Consider the following 11,938-nt stretch of genomic DNA (forward strand, 5'->3'; position numbering starts at 1 on the left):
GATACATCTCGAGTTCATCCAGATTTTTTAACCAATGCACACTTCTGTCATCAATGCAACCGCATCGTAAATGTTCCGATACGAGTTGGTGAATCTTACCATCCGTACTGCAGGGAGTATCACTAACCCATGTCAACAGGTAAGTATGCAAACATCAAATGGCTGTGATACCACATCTCCTGCTCCTTAAGTTAACAACTTGTCAAACAAAAAAATGTAATTATTCATGTGCTAGATAATACCACAACATTAACAGAGGACAGCAGTACAATTTTGCATAGACTGGGAATTTACATCCTTCCCGTGAGATCCAGAGCGCATTGTTGCTCTATTCCTGGGAGGACCTCACTCTATCTAACAAAGTCCTTGAGATGCACAGGTGAATGTCTCTCTCTTTGGGAATGTCGCACCACTTCCGATGGTAACGTTGTACGACACTGATGAGCTCGCAACAAAAGCTGGGATCCCCTTTGGACCGTAGGAGTAGATTCTAATAAACACATTGTCCACTGGTGCAAATCTTCTCAGTCCTTTCTTTGTGTCATGATTCTCTTTCTGTTTCAGTTGTTTTTGCTGCACTCTTGTTTTCACATCAGGCATTAACAAGTCAAAAGCTGATCGAAGCCTCCCTGACATCATCAGTTCTGCAGGTGACAAGCCTGTTGTTACATGCAATGTGATTCGATAACCGAACAGAAATCTTGACAGAAAGGTGCTGATCTGACATGATCAATGCCATTTTGTTTCATAAATGTCTCAAATTCAGCACTTGTGAAACATGTTCCATTGTCTGACACCAATATGTTAGGCAGACCAATCACACTAAAACTTTGTTGCAGTTTCTTAATGGTGTCTTGTGATGCAGCTGATTTCACCGAGTAAATGTCCATCCACTTGGAATGAGCATCCACAATGAGCAGAAACATCTCACCAAGGAAAGGCCCTGCATAGTCCATGTGGATCATGGACCACGGCGACTCTGGCCTTTCCCAGGGGTGTAAAGGCGTAGTGGGTGGTGACTTGTGGTGTTTGTAGATGCTGTATGTGGTGATGTTGATGTTTATGATTGTGCTGACATCAGCTGTTAGTTTGACACGTTTTACGCATGTCACATGGGTGTAGGCCGGGAGTAGTGATTGAATGATTGAATAAATGACTACATATTCACCTGTTGTCGTAGGTGGCGGCATGGAGAGGGGGTGAGTAGGGAGAGTGTATTTTTTGTTGACCGCTCAAACCAACCACAAAACTGAGTGTTACGTTGTTTGGAAAATAAATGCAGACGCAATCGGAAACATGGAAAAAGCTTCCTCGTTTGTGTAGCGAGTCAGTGCAATGCTCCCTCACTTAGCCTCTCAGTGACTTCGTCCTTTGTTTGGAGTCGCTATATAGTGTTTTTGACATTCTTCACATAACTACACTTCCTTTTCAATGTTCCCATCCATACCTGGCCACCACACATACGACCTTGCCAGGCCTTTTATCTTTGACATGCCTGTATGAGTGTAGTAGCTTCAGTATTTTGTCTCTGCCTTTGGTGGGGATGACTACTCTGGCTCCCCAGAGCACACAGCCATCCCTCACACTCAGTTCCATCTTTCTTTGTTGATATACCTTGAAACGAGCATCTGTATGTGCAGGCCAGCCTTTTAAGATGTACTCATGGACTTAGGACAGAATGACATCCTTAGCGTTACCCCGCAGAGTGGTATAAAACGTTCAAAGATGAGCTGACACCACTACTCTTTGCTTCTTTTAATTGGACACTCCAAACAATGAAATACCTCCATCCTAGACTGAAGCTATCATTACAGTCATCCACAAACAAGGAAGAGACAAAGAGCACTGTGGGAAGTACAGGCCAAACTCGTTGCTAAACGTGGATTATAAAATATACACAACAATTATTTCAAAACAATTGAATACTTTCATAACAGAAATAGAGGAAGCTCAAACAGAATTTATGAGTGGAATGGAAGGCGCAGGACAATATCAGGAGAACATTGCATATCGTAGATGAAGCACAACAGAAAAAAAAACAAAGCATTATATTAGTAAGCATCAATGTGGAGAAAGCATTCGACCGTGTGAATTTGAGATTTTTGTATCAAGTGCTAGAGCGATTTGGATTTAACAGTGAATCAGTACAATGCATAAAGACTCTATATCAACAGCCCACCATCAAAATTAAAATAAATGGACGTCTGACTGATGAAATCAATTTGCAAAGGTCTTTGTTCGCTCTTTTAGTAGAACCGTTGGCGCAAGCAGTTCGTCAGAACGAAGAACTGGAGAGAGTAACGGTGAACGGAACAGAACACAAAATAGGACTTTCTGCTGATGATGTCATGGCCTTCTTAGAAAAACCGAACAGATCACTCCTAGTACTGATGAAACTTTTAGAAACGTACAGGCACCTCTCAGGATATAAAATTAATATATCAAAAACACAGATACTACCACTTAACTGTCCTCCATCAAAAAAGATTCAGGAGTCAAATCACCTTAATTAGAACCTAAAAACAGTAAAATATCTGGGGGTCTCTATCACTAAAGAATAGGCCACTCTGCCACTAGATATTAACTCGAGAATTGAAATAATCAAAATGAATGTGCTACCTAGGCTCCTCTATGTATTTGACTCTCTACCAGTAGAGGTTCCTCAAACTAAGTTTGTGACCTGGAACAGAATAATATCAAAGTTTATCTGGGCAGGTAAAAAACCTAGAATTAGGTTCAAAACTCTCCAGCTGCCAAAAGACAGAGGGGGAATGGGTCTACCAAGCCTGAAAGAATACTACTTTGCAGCCCAGTTGAGATATTTACTCTGCTGGTGTAAACCAGCTTACACAGCAAAGTGGAAAGAAATGGAGAAAGGAGGAGGAGGACACCCAATTCAGAATGTGATTGGAGATAAAGAAACATACAATAGAATTAAAAATAATTGACTCAGTTACATTGGCTACTCTAGAACTATGGTACAGAATTACAGTAATACAGTACTGTAATTTCAAACCTGCCAGTTATGACAAGGGATTCAAACAGTGGGAAATTCAGGGAATTACGGCAAACACTAATTAGTATTTACAAGGACACCAGTATTAGAATGATATCAGCGCTATACCAAACATTGACAATAAACAAGAATACAACTAATTATATAAAAGAAAAGTGGGAGTCAGAGTTCAAAGTAGAAATTTCAGACAAAGATTGGCTAGATATGTGGAAAATACATCAAACATCCACCAATTTGCGGATGTAGAGGGAGTTCTCTTGGAAAAATTTGGTCAGATTCTTTATCAGGCCCAAGATCAAGTGGAAATATCTGAGTGTGAATCTATCATGCTGGAGAGAATGTGGAGCATTAAGCTCAGATCATGCACATGTATTTTGGAAATGTGATGAGGTGCAACTCTTTTGGAAGACGGTACATAAAACTTGCAAGAGATGTTGAGATATGAGATCCCTTATGTGCTGTAAGGTACTCTATTTGTGTAATCTCACAGAGGAAAATGTACATGCAAGGGATATGTACCTGGTAAAAATCAGAGGTGTGGGATTCGAGTCACATGACTTGACTCGAGTCGGACCTGGCATTCATAACTTGAGACTTGACTTATACTTGACACAGATGACTCGAAAGTCTTGGCTTTTCTTTCTTTCTTTTTCTTTTGCACATATTGAGCCCTCAGCCACTGTATGACACAGTGCATGCAAGCCTGGGTGATTTTGGCCGCCGTCTTGCTTAAAGCGTGTGTGTGTTTCAGATATAGAGTCTTCAGTGCTGGGACACATTTGGTGCAACGCACTTGTTTTTTTGTGCACGTCTGCGACGGACCTGCTTCTCCCTCAGGTGTTGTGTCTGTGTCCCTCCTGCAGTTTCTCACGGAGCTCTGCTCTGTTTGAAAGGAGAAGGGGCCGTATGTGTGAAGACGTCGCCTCTGAGATGTAGAATGTGTTTTATAGAAGAGAAACACACATTTCAGGACAGAACAGACATGTCCTGTGATTTTCAGCCTCCTTTTATATTGGGGGGGACAATACCTGAGAGTAATATTCTTAGCTGTCAGGAGGAAGTGCAGTATGGTACAGTTCCAGGGCTGATATTAATCTAATCTTATTCTTGTGTTCATGGGTTTGAAAAAAATGTATATAAAATTGATCAGCCATGCAATTATGTTATATTATTGACTAACCACCCTCTTCTGTTTACTGTGTCTACAGATATCAAACTTCTTGTGACTTGTTTGACTCGACTTGACTTGCTTGATTAAAAGCAAAGACTTGACTTGCTTGCTTTTGATCACAGTAACTTGGGACTTGCTTGAGACTTGAAGGTTAAGACTTGAGACTTGCTTATGACTTGCACACATGTGACTTACTCCCACCTCTGGTGAAAATACTGTTAATAGCTGGTAAAAAAGCTGGAAAAAACTGGATCCTTTGACTCAGGAACAATGGTTGATAGAGGAAATCTATGTAATGGAAAAACTGACACATCGCTTAAGATTGCAAGAAACACAGCTGGAGGACAAATGGCTGAAATGGACATTTTTCCTTGAACCGCGACAAAGTCTTTTGAAAGAACATTAGATAAAGAGTGTGAAACTGAGAGAATTTATGAATGAACAAGAAGGAATGTAACTCCCAACAGGACTGTATCTTGTTTTTGTTTTTTGTTTTTCTAGTGTGGCTTTGTTTGTTTTCTGTATTATCTGATGTGAGGTGTACGTGTACAAAATGTGAAAAATCAATAAAAACCAAAGTGGGGAGCACTTGTTCGGACATCTCCCTTTCAGGCGCTGTTTCTGGCACAGGCAATCTGCTGAGCGCATCCGCATTTGCATGGTGTTTGCCGGGCTTGTACACAGTGTTGTACTCATAAGCGCTCAATGTCACAGCCCATCTTTGCACTCTCGGTGAGCACATCTGAGGGATAGGCTTTTCATGTTGAAACGAGAAATCAGCGGCTTATGGTCTGTATAAAACATAGTGAAAAGTTTGGGTTAGTATTACATAAAAATGCTTGTGGAATTTCTTGAGTCCAAACGTTACCGCTAAGCCTTCTTTGTTGAGCTGAGAGTACCTCTTTTCAGCAGGTGAGAAGTGGTTTCTCACTGCCATCATCCATCCTGTGTGACAGTACGGCTCCCACACTGTATGGTGACATGTCGCATGAGAGAAGTAACTCTCGGTCAGCTGAGTAGTGGATTAACACATGAGCTAAGTTCAGCAGTGTCTTTGACTTTTGGAACGCTTCGTCTTCTTTCTTTTGCCATGACAAGTTAATGTTCTGTCTCAAAAGTCCATGTAGGGGGGCCAGCAGGGTTGCCAGGTTGGGGAGGAATCTGTTATGATAATTTAACAAACCCAAGTATGCTTTTAGCTCTGTGACGTCAATGGGAGCAGGCCCCTGTGCATCCACTCTGTGCCCCAAGTACTCCACTTCTTTTTGCATGAAGGCACACTTGCCTCCTTTCAGCCACATACCAGCCTCCTCTAACCTGCTCAATACCTCAGTTCTTCAGGTTCTTAAGGTGGTCTATCTCATCCTCCCATCTCACCAAGATGTCATCCAGATACACAACCACCATGGTATCCCTTTTAAAAGGCCTTCCATCGTCCTCTGGAATATGGCTGGCTCGGACGCCACTCCAAAAGGCAGTCTGTTGTATGTGAATAACCCTCGGTGCATGTTCACTGTCACATACTTCTTGGATTCCTCATCCAGGAGTATTTATTGGTAAGCATGACTCATGTCTAGTTTAGAGTTTTACTCCAGAAAGCGCTGTGAACAGGTCATCCACTCTAGGTATTGGATACTGTTCCAGGGAAGCCACTGTATTTACCGTAAGTTTGTAGTCTCTGCACAGTCTTACAGTACCTATGGGTTTCAGAATTGGCACCACAGGTGCCACCCATTCAACGTATTTCACTGGCGAGATGATGTTTTCTTTCAACAATCGGTCTGTTTCCTCATCTACTTTTGCTCGCATGGCAAATGGAACAGACCGTGAAACGTGGGATGGCATCCTGCACAAATGGTAGCTTTGGTGCCTTTCAGGGTGCCCAACTCTTCTTTGAACATGTCCCTGTGCTTGTTTAACACTTGCTGTACTGTGTTTTCTGTTGTCTTTTTCAGCTTTGCGTCTATTTTTTCTCTCCAGTCCAAATATATGTCCTCCAGCCAGCCTCGTCCTAGCAAGCTGGGCCCGTCCCCTTTGACCACGATCAGGGGCAGTTTCTTTGTCTGCTGCTGGTATCGGACTCTGACATGTGTGGCACCAGTAACCTTAACAGGATCCCCTGTGCAAGTTTCCAGTTTCATGTTGATGGGCTTCAAACTAGGGAGGTCAGTGTGTCTCCACGTCTCTTTAAATGTCTCTTCACTCATGACTGTTAAGGAAATTGACCAGATAGTGCCAAAACAGAAGTGACCTTGTGAAGACATACTGCACAGTGCAGGGTACAGGGTGAGGTTTATAGGCTAGCAGTGTTGCAGTGTTGGTTGTAAAGTCTGACAGCAGCAGGAAGAAAGGACCTGCGATATCTCTCCTTCACACACTTGTGTATCAGTCTTTTGCTGAAGGAGCTGCCCAGTGCTGAGATAGTGTCCTGCAGGGGGTGGGACTCCTGCATTAGCAGCGATGACAGCTTGTCCATCATCCTGCTCTCTCCCACCACCTGCACTGAGTCAGAAGGGCATCCCAGGGTGGAGCTGGCCCTCTTGATAAGTTTATCACGTCTCTTCCTGTCTGCTGCTGAGATGCTGCTGCTCCAGCAGACTACTCCATAGAAAATGGCTGATGCCACCACAGAGTCATAGAAAGAGGTCAGGAGTGCACCCTGCACTCCAAAGGACATGAGCTTCCTCGGCAGATACAGTCTGCTCTGACCATTCTTGTATGTCGCTGCAGTGTGATCAGTCCAGTCTAGATTATTGTTCAGGTGACCTCCCAGGTACTTGTAGGAGTTCACCATCTCAATGTCTGTTCCCAGGATGTTCACCTGTATGCAGGGTTGTTTGTGCCTGTGGAAATCCACCACCAGCTCTTTGGTCTTCCCGGCATTGAGCTGGAGGTGGTTCCACTAGCACCGGTCCACAAAGTCCTGAATAAGTTCTCTGTAGGCTCTGTCGTCCCCGTCCCTGAGGCGGCCGACGATAGCAGAGTCATCAGAGAACTTCTGTAGATGGCAGTGAAGGGATTGGTGGTAGAAGTCTGCGGTGTACAGGGTGAACAGGAAAGGGGCCAGGACTGTTCCCTGTGGGGCCACAGTACTGCAGATTAATGTGTCCGACACGCAGTCCTGAGTCCTCACATACTGTGGCCGGTTATTGAGGTAATCCAGGATCCAGGATGTGAGGTGTTGGTTCACCCCTGCGAGCTCCAGCTTGTCTCCCAGGAGTGCAGGCTGTATAATGTTGAAAGCACTGGAGAAATAAAAAAACATGATCCTCACAGTGCTTCTGGGCTTCTCCAGGTGAGACAGTGAGACACCTGTCATTAACAAACACAGCCAGCCCTCCTCCTTTCCTCTTACCTCTCTCTGCTGTCCTGTCTGCCCGCTGTAGTTGAAACCCGACCAGATTTGCGTCCAGTGTCCAGGGTCAGCTCCGTTGGCCACGTCTCAGTGAGCACCATGATGCTGCACTCGTGGTAGTCCCTCTGATGCTGGGTCAGCTCCGTTAGCTCGTCCATTTTACTTACATTCCCCATGATGACCGCCGGGAGGACGGGTCTGTAGCATGTCCCCCTGCTATGACGAACAGCTCCGGAATGGCACCCGCATCTCCTCCTCCTCCTCAGCTCGTGGGGGACATCAGGCCGCTCGTGCGGCTGCACCACAGTGCTACTGAGGGCCAACACCTGATCCCTACTGTAAACAGTAAGTCTGCATACAGGCTCCCCAGACACGGCGGAAAAAGTTGAAAAAAGAAGTACTGACACCAGAACGAAGAACGCGAGTCTTGTCACTATAGTGCCCAAGAGAGAGCTCAAAAGAGTAGTACAAAAGAATAGTTAAAAAGTGCAAAAGAAATATAAAAAGAGGAAAACGCTCAAAAGTGAGCGAGAGCTGCTATGACAGGCTGCCACTCACGCGGCGCCATCTTGGAATCGAATCATCATCAATCATCAATTGAATTGGAATCATCCAGCATGGTGGTTTGGCGGTGAGAGGCATTTCCCTGGATGGGTGCACGGGCCTCGGTGTCATAGCCAGCGGTTGCCTGACTGCTATTAGGTACAAGGATGAGTACCTCCTCAAATTCTCAGACCTTGCGCTGGTGCAGTGGGCCCTGGTGTCCTCCTGGTGCCAGACAATGCCAGGTCTCATTTGGCCTAGTTAGTACCTGGGTGATGAAGACATTGATGCCATTCACTGGCCCTCTCTTATCCCTGCCCTGAATCCAATTGAGCATCTATGGGATGTATTGTATCGCTGCATCTGATGCTGCCAAGTGCAGCCACGGTCTGTCCATGAGCTCGCTGATGCCCTGATCCAGTTCTGGGAGGATATTCCACAGCAAAACAGTCCTACAGCATGATACTATCATCAGCATGCTTGACAGTAGGTATGGTGTTCTTGAGGTTAAAGGCCTCAGCTTCTGCTTCCAAACATACTTCTGCTCATTGTGGCAAAACAACTCCATTTTTTGTTCATCCAGCCACAGAGTTTTTCTCCAAGTGTTTTCTTTGTCCATATGATCAGCAGCAAACTTCCATCAAGCTTTAAGCTACCACAGCTGTAGCAAGAGCTTTAATTCTTTCTTGCATGGCAGCCTGTCAGTCCATGACAATGCAATGACTGTGGGCACTGACACCTGTCTTCCAGCAGCTTTTAATGCTTTGCAGAATTGCATTTACACACAATTGTTTGCACAGTTGATCTTGGCAGTCGTAACTGCTTTGAAATGGTTTCAGGTCTATTTGCTGATTTGTTTGAATCAATAATGTGCTCTTTCAGATCAATGCTGAGCCCCTGACTTTCCCATTCTAGTATTTGTGGCTGAGTAAAAAATGGATCCAGAAAAGTCATCAGTCATTTTCAATCATAATCCCTCAGAAATTAAGAGCCCAAGCTACAAAGGAAATTTAAAACCTTTCTACAATCACCAAAATGGTTGATCATTCAAGTTCAATAGATTTTTGATTGAATAAATTGTGTGGTGCAACTTGTGGCTTATTAGTTTTTTTGTATAGACAAAAGCCAATTAAGCTTTATTCAGGTTTTCACTGCTTTTATATTATCGATCCCAAGCAGTAGACAAGCTTGCCACTGGCACAACACCCATAATGTATCATGAGGAATGTGGGTAGAGACAACATGAATAAGTGAAAGATTATGGGTTTGAATGCACACTCATATGACTCCAAAGTAAGGTAAATTTCTCAAGAGCTACCTTTACATGATCTGCATGCAACTCTTCACTTCTCAGGGTGAAAGTACCAGATGCAACACAGTACACATAATATCGCTTTTTGAAAAACCTTCAGTGAAAGTAAAATACTTTACATTCCCAGTTATAAACCTCAACACTCTGCACTGTACGTGATTTAGGGAATATAGGTATACATGTCTTCCAGTAGCTAGCCCAAACTAGTCAATCCATCGAGCGTGCACTTACTCCCTCACTGGCAGAGACAGAATCGTATTCCAGCATTTTCGTTTTTCTGTTCATAATGTACCTGTCTATGTAACAGCCTGTCATGAGCCATGAGCCTTACAATAGCCTGTTAAGCCTGTTGAGCACACACTCGACAGATTGACTAGTTTGGTCTAGCCACCGGACGACACGGATGTCAACAAACCGGTATGTAGCTCCTTGCACAAACACACTGTTTTAACTACTTTTTTATTCATTTTGAGTCATACACGCAACAGTGCTGTGTTGTAAGGTGTCTGCTGATGTTGCATGACTTTTGGGGTGAGATGTGGAGCATGTTAAGAAGCTTAAAACACAGTGTAAAGTTCTGACCCCATGCTGTTAGCTGTCAATGCTAACTCCATTCACGGAGCCCTGTAATGGCTGGACCAAATGTGTTCATGTCTTCGGTACTGGCAAGTCAAGAGTAGCTTGAGCAATGAAGCTGCATGTTTAAATCGACCGAAGTTCTCCTTTAAAGCAGATGACACACTGACAAAATCAGAGAGCTACTGAAGGCTCATTGTGATCTTCTGCAGTGTTTTTCTTTTTATTGTGTTTAGTGCATTAGCAGTGATTTGTGAGGCGAACCACCATGTGGTCAGACTTAGAGTCTTACAGAGTAACTGTGGAATGCTACTGTGGTGCCATGAAGTCAGAATAACCTGCCAGAAAGAGGCTATAATGCCACTTAATGTGCCACAGTGGCCTCTATGTGGTGTGTGTGTGTGTGTGTGTGTGTGTGTGTGTGTGTGTGTGTGGGGGGGGGGGGCTGTTAAGGGTTGCTGACTAGTGGGGTTTTGCGGCAAAGGAGCATTAGTAAATTGGGGGAAGCATTAGTGAACGGTGGGAATTTAACACAGGGTTTTAAAACTGCTAGATCTGCGGTCTGCTTCCATTAACATGGCTGAATAGGGTGAGATAAGTTACAAAGTTGGATTGGGAGTGTGTGTGTGTGTGTGTGTGTGTGTGTGTGTGTGTGTGTGTGTGTGTGTGTGTGTGTGTTTGCGTGCAAACTATGACACACTGGAGACTATGAAATCTGTATACATGTGCATGTGTATTGGTTAGACATGGGGAGGACTGCAGGCATCCATATAACAACATAAGTTGCTGCCTGTCTTGCAACCAATAATGGCAGGGATAAAATGCCTCATATTGATGACTTGAAGGATAAAATAACCACATATAATCAGGTTGTAGAGGATTGGTTTACGCCTCCCTTTGCACTTTGGTAAAAAGAAAAGAAAAAGATCCATTTTAATTACAGAAAAGCTGATAATTCAAAATCAGCCAACAGTTGCCCATTAATGTGTTCAGATGAGGGATAAATCAATTAGAAAGACTAAAAATGTGTTGTTTTTATTGCTAGAAACTAGAAATGTATTACTTCAATGCGGGCTTTGTTGATCTTTTGGTATACTACTATTCTTTTGCTATTATACTATTGTATTCCCTATAGCAGGGAAAGCAATTATCCCAGCATGCATAGGGGTAACAACTCCATGGACATTCAGCAGTATTTCCCTTCCTATACCCAGTGAGTCACATGAATGTTGTCATGACAGGTCCTTCCTTCATTACTGACTCCTTGATTCATCTAAAGAGGTGTTTAGGATTGAGAAATAACCTCTATACTCCATGTCTATTTTAAGTAATAACAGAAGATTGTTAAGGCCAACTCTGTGACACCGTCCTTTACCTTTACCATTTGGCAGTAAGGACTTCATCAGAACATGTTTTAACAGATGTGAGGTGTGTCTGCTCTTGTTTTTGGATGTGTTTTTCTAAAATCCCACAAAAACTCCCTCCAGCTCCAGATTTTCATTGAAAATAACTGAAACAGATGGACACGTACTCTGTTGACTTTGACTTTCCCCTCCATAGCTACAGAGAAAAAATATCTGACTTTATTTCTTCAACTAGTGTTCTCAGCACATCATGGCTCATTATTTCTGTCATCTTGTTTAGAATATCATGATATGACCATTTGCTCTTCTTGTGTGCCAGCCGTGATTGTATACGCTACACAGTCCCTGACAAAAGTCTTGTCTTATCCAAGTTGTAGGAACAACGAATAATAACTTGAATTGTAGCTGATCAATTGGAATTATAATTAAATAAAGTTGTGCATCATTCACATTGAGTTTTATCATTTAATTAGAACAGAAAGGTCAGATTTGCTTGGGTGAAAGTGTTGTTGCAAACAAAAATAATGTACGGTAGAAATTAACTTTATTTTAAATACACAAACATGCTACAATAACATCGAACATAAAGTCATGGTGCCTT

General features: G+C 43.2%; 1 pseudogene; it reads right to left on the reverse strand.

The window, feature by feature from the left end:
* Positions 1-354: 354 nt before the first annotated feature.
* LOC119024220 lies at positions 355-6,394 on the reverse strand (annotated as a pseudogene).
* Between the last annotated feature and the right edge of the window lie 5,544 nt (positions 6,395-11,938).

Source organism: Acanthopagrus latus, chromosome 8 (genome assembly GCF_904848185.1).
Source record: "Acanthopagrus latus isolate v.2019 chromosome 8, fAcaLat1.1, whole genome shotgun sequence".
Lineage (NCBI taxonomy): Eukaryota > Metazoa > Chordata > Actinopteri > Spariformes > Sparidae > Acanthopagrus > Acanthopagrus latus.